At 35.1% G+C, this 5,513-nt stretch overlaps 1 pseudogene; it reads right to left on the reverse strand.

Moving 5' to 3' along the window:
* Positions 1-921: 921 nt before the first annotated feature.
* LOC128288675 (ATP synthase subunit alpha, chloroplastic-like) lies at positions 922-2,622 on the reverse strand (annotated as a pseudogene).
* Positions 2,623-5,513: the final 2,891 nt, after the last annotated feature.

Raw genomic sequence — 5,513 nt, forward strand, 5'->3', positions numbered from 1 at the left:
GAACCAGAATTCTCTTTCTTTATCATCAATCGAATCACTGTTCGCGACCCAGGATTCTATTTTCTCATCAATCCAATCACCGCTCACGTTTTTTTTTCTTATCAATGAATAGATCTCTTTACTTGTATGACTTAGATGTCTCGTATTTCTCGAAAAAATGATTCGATTGATGGGATTTGGTATGATACTTATGAGATCGATGATATCGATGAGATTGATATTCAAATATTTCTTCTTAGAACGTATTGATTTGACCCCATAAGCGGGACCACCACCCCATAGCATGTTGCCGCCAAAAGCAGAACCCCGTATTTCTTCTAGAGAATCTCCTAATTGTTCCAGAGCAACTAGAAAGAGATTCTTTAACCAGAAAAATTCAGTTCAGATGTAGGATACCTATCCAGAAGTTTTCGCAACTCAATCATGTATGATGGAATCATCAAAGATTTGACCTTTTCGAACTCTGTCTGTAACTCACTATAGGCTCGGAAACAAAGAGAAGATGTGTACGAACGAGATATCCAGCAACAAGAAGAAGGAAAAGGATTGAATAGAGGAACTCCTGAACATTTGGCGATCTCAGATGTGTCGATATCAATGGTGACTCATTATTTCGATGAATCATTTCTTCGGACAGAAGAAAATTATGTAAACCTTACTCGAAATCTCACTTATCAGATTCCATTGTGGAAGACACAATTTTTTCTGAAGAATTCGCCATGATATATCTGATCCATGCATAATATCATGAAAAATGGATACAAATTTTTGACTGCTACTTAGTATCGGCAATAGGTCTGAAAAGTATCTAAAAATATCAAATTTAGATATTTGTACCCTGTCGAAGTAAGGAACCATGGCATATATGTTTGGAATAGATTCCGTTTTGAGAGTTGAAAAAGCACTATCTCGTTGAAGGTTCTATACATCCACCCTTTCTCAACGCATTTCTTTAGACAAAGACTCCGTTTTTTCCGCTTTTCGGATGGTAAATATTTCTCAGAACATGGAGTGTGAATCAAACCCATGTTTGAATTGAAATTGAGATACTGATGCAAGTTCTTCTCTTCTGAATCAGATGGATTCATATCTGAAAGAGTTGACAATAAGTTCTTTCAAAATTGACTATTTGTCCCTCTGTTAGAGGTGTTCCAGAAATGTCTGCAATCGAGTAAATAGCTCTACGAACTAATGGATCGGATCGAATTGCAAACTGGAAAGATTTGTACAAGTTATGATTTCTTGGAACTGAGGTTTATTCGTTTTTAAGTAAGTACGTAACTCAACGAAATTTCCTTACTTGTCCAATTTCTAATGAATCAAGATAACCATTCGTTCCGGTATAAATAGTACTTATCTGTTCTGCCACCGTAAGAGGCTGATTGGGATTGTTTAAGCAACTCACGTAATCGTTGACCTCGTGCCAATTGATTCTGAGTAGCTTTATCGAGATCAAGCAAATTGTGCAAAACTTCTAATTCGGCGAATTGGGCCAATTCAATTTTGATTTACCAGCGACTTGTTTCATAGCTTTAATTTGAGCCGCCGATCCTACTCTGGAGAAAATCCCCATTAATAGCAGGTCTGATTCCAGCATTGAATAGATCGGCGGATAAGAATATTGTCCATCTGTAATGGAAATCACATTAGTAGGTATACCCGGAAACGTCTCCCGACTGGGTCTCAACTATTGGTAAAGCAGTCATACTTCCTTCACCTAACTGAGAACTTGATTTAGCGGCTCTTTCTAAAGGCGCGAATGCAAATAAAAACATCTCCTGGATAAGCTTCACGACCGGCGGTCTTCGTAATAGAAGAGACATTTGGCGATAAGCCTGTGCTTGCTTGGAAAGATCATCATAAATGATTAAGGTGTGTCGTTCACGATACATAAAATATTCAGCCAAAGCAGCTCCTGTATAAGGGCGAGGTATTTAAATGTAGCTGGGGAATCCGCCGTTTCGGCTACCACAATGGTGTACTCCATCGCTCCCTTTCTTGGAAAGTGGTCACTACCTGAGCCACAGAAGATGCTTTTGACCAATAGCTACATAAACACATATTACATTTTGCCCTTGCTGATTGAGAATCGTATCCGTGGCTACTGCTGTTTTACCGGTCTTTATCCCCAATAATTAATTCTCGCTGACCACGTCCTATAGGGATCATCGAATCAATAGCAATAAGTCCTGTTTGAAGGGCTCATAAACGGAACGTCTCGAAATAATACCTGGGGCAGGAGATTCAATTAACCGAGATTCAGAAGCTGAAATTTCAACCGTCAATAAACAGCCAGGGCATTTATAACACGACCCAAATAAGCCTCACTCACTGGTATCTGAGCAATTTTGTTGCTTTTACAGAACTTCCCTCTTGTATCATCAAACCGTCACCCATTAATACAACACCAACATTATTTGATTCCAAATTGAGGCAATGCCTATGGTACCCTCTTCAAATTCTACTAATTCACCTGCCATTACTTCATCAAGACCATGAATACGAGCAATGCCGTCGCCCACTTGAAGGACGGTAAGTATTTACAATCTTTACTTCTCTATTATATTGCTCAATACGTTCACGGATAATATTACTAATTTCGTCGGCTCTAATAGTTACCATGGTATTTCCTAATTATTTTTGGGAAAAAAATAATTACAATCTACAATAAAGTAAAAGGTAAAAAAAGGGCTAATCAGTTTTTCTTTCATCACCCCAAACAAGCCAATATTAGCGCTAATGGTGCGTAAATGTAACTCGTTGTTTAAAGAACTATTCAGAGTTCCTAGAGCTCCTTGTAAAGCTTGTTGGAAAACCCGTTGTCGGACTTGATTAATCGCTCTTTGTTGTTCAAAATAAATGGTTTCATTTTGTAATTTTTAATTGTTCCAAAATCTTATAAGTTGAATTAATCAAATTCAATTTTTCTCGTTCTATCTCAGTATCCATTCACTCGAAACTGATCCGCCTCCATTTCTACTTTCCGTAAGCGGGCCGGGCCTTTTCAGCCGTTCAATAGCCCCCCCGCGTAGTTCTTCTGAATTTCGAATAGTATTCAAGATCCTCTCTTTTCGATTATCTAATAAATCACTTAATGAAAGTAGATTATCTTTCCATTCATTTTTTTTTTATTTCAAAAATTCCATGATCCTTGAACCAAACATGAACCTTTCGATTCATTTGGCTCTCGCTCAATTATTTCTTTTTTTGGAATTAATTCCCAATATCTTTTTCTAATGTAATGAGCTTACCCTCTCCCTCGTCTCTATTCATATTCCAAAATATAGAAACTGATTACTAATCCAAGACCAGAATATTCGGAGGATTCTTCTGACCAAAATAGAAAATATTCAAAAACTAAAAGTATAATAAAAAATAATAAATAAAAAGTTACATATAATTTGGAATTTCTAATTGTACTTAGAATTGTATAATGTATAATTGTAATTTGTCAGCAAAGTTGTTTCTTTTTTTTCTTCAAATTCAAAGAATTCTTCTCCCTTTATACATAGGTCATCGATTCAGCATTGGAAAAAGGGGCTCAAATCGTTTTATCGACATGAGTGTTTTATATCGAAAAAACATTTTTGTTTTGAAAATATTTCTGTATTTAGTAACATAGTAGTAGAAAGAGTACCCTGCTGCATCTGAACTTCAAACGGGTTTGGCCTTAACCATGTTAATGGTCCCAGATTATTAGTTAATAGAGAATCAAAGTCGATGTACCAATGAATCACGAAATGCTATGGTTCTATAATATGATTTTAAAAATTTATTCAGAAGTAATTCGCGGGATCATGCACTCTTTTCTTTCCTAGTTATAATGAAAAAAAGTACAACTGGGTGAATCCAGCCTATTCTTGAAATAAACAACTCCTTTTACTCCTTTCCAAAAGATCAATACACCAGGACTACACTTAGATTTATTGGATTTGTTGCTAAAATATCGATTAACCCAAACTCCCGGCGGATGGAGTGACCCAAGGAAACGAAAAGAATCAGTTACATTTTCATATGATCTCCTATTTTATTTTAGATAGACTAAAAAAAGAACCAGTTCTTTTTTTTGTATTATTCCTTTACTCCTTTTCCATTTATTCTATTCTATCATATTTATATTATTCTAATTATTCTAATTCTATGTATTTCTTTTTTGTTTTAATAAATTATTAAATTTTTATAAAATTATTCATAAATAATGAATTTTCATTTACCTATGTCTAAACAGGTCAAAAATATATTCTATTTATCTAGTTAGCTAAAATGTATTTTTTTTCAATTGAAAATTCCCAATAATAATAATTCTTATTAGAATTAGGGGCAGGTTTCATGTCAATGGCAAAATACCTCATTCGTTGCAATACTCCTTTAAACAATAAATGAGAAATAAGGGGTTCTCTTGAACTAAGGGGAAGGAAGAAAGCGAGTCGGTGTGATAATTCCTCATCCTCAAATTAATCCTTCCATGGATTATTGTCCCAACGAATAATTAATTGTAGGGTGAAATCTTGATAGAATTCGAAAAAGCGGGAGTAAGTCCCAAGCCATAAAATAAGAAAAAAATACAAAATTCTCATGTTTATAGGATTAAACAAAGGATTCGCAAATAAAATGCCAATGCTACAACCAGCCCATAAATTGTTAAAGCCCATAAAAGCCAAACTAAGCAATAAATACCTCGTATTTTCCCTCCGCCTCAGGTTGTCTCGCGATACCTTCTACAGCTTGGCCCCGCAGTACCTTGACCAACTCCAGGTCCAATAGAAGCAAGCCCGACAGCCAACCCAGCAGCAATAAGGAAGCGCGAAATCAGTGGATTCATGATAAGTTCCTCGCACCAAAATAAAGAAATGGTTAATGATACAATCATCAATGAATTTTGACTTAATTATATTATTCCATCGCTAAGATTCAACCTGCCGAAAACTAAGAACTCCGAATGGAAGTGGAAGATTATTGAACCGTCAGAACTATTTCGACATCTTTTTTAGGTCCTATCCACTAGATTTTTTGAATCCGCACATACCTTCCTTTCTTTTCCAACCCATTCTTTGCTTTGAATTCTTCGTTTTGTCTTTATTTTATCTCTTTATTCGTTCAATTCAAAGCAAAGACGAAAAGGAACTTCTATTCTTCTATTGGAATACCTATCTAACTCCACAGTAGTAGGTTGGATTAGATATATTTTGAGTTCGTATATAACTAGTCAATATGTTCGTATATAACTAGTCAATATCTAATATCCCATATACATGTGTTTCTTACATAACGTAAACCAACTATTCATGTCTTAGATTCAATTGGATTCTAGAATTATTCCTCAAAGGATAGACAAGAGCTGTCTTATAGCCATTAGATTCCATATACCTAATTTTACCCCCTTTTTTCCTTTTTTTTTTATATCGTTTTTGTAATGTAAATTCGTCTCTTCCTTTTATTTTTTATTTAGCATTATCTCCATGGATACAATCTAAATGGACAATTCATTAGACCAAATCATTGCATAGAAATAA

The sequence above is a fragment of the Gossypium arboreum genome, unplaced genomic scaffold (assembly GCF_025698485.1).
Source record: "Gossypium arboreum isolate Shixiya-1 unplaced genomic scaffold, ASM2569848v2 Contig00251, whole genome shotgun sequence".
Lineage (NCBI taxonomy): Eukaryota > Viridiplantae > Streptophyta > Magnoliopsida > Malvales > Malvaceae > Gossypium > Gossypium arboreum.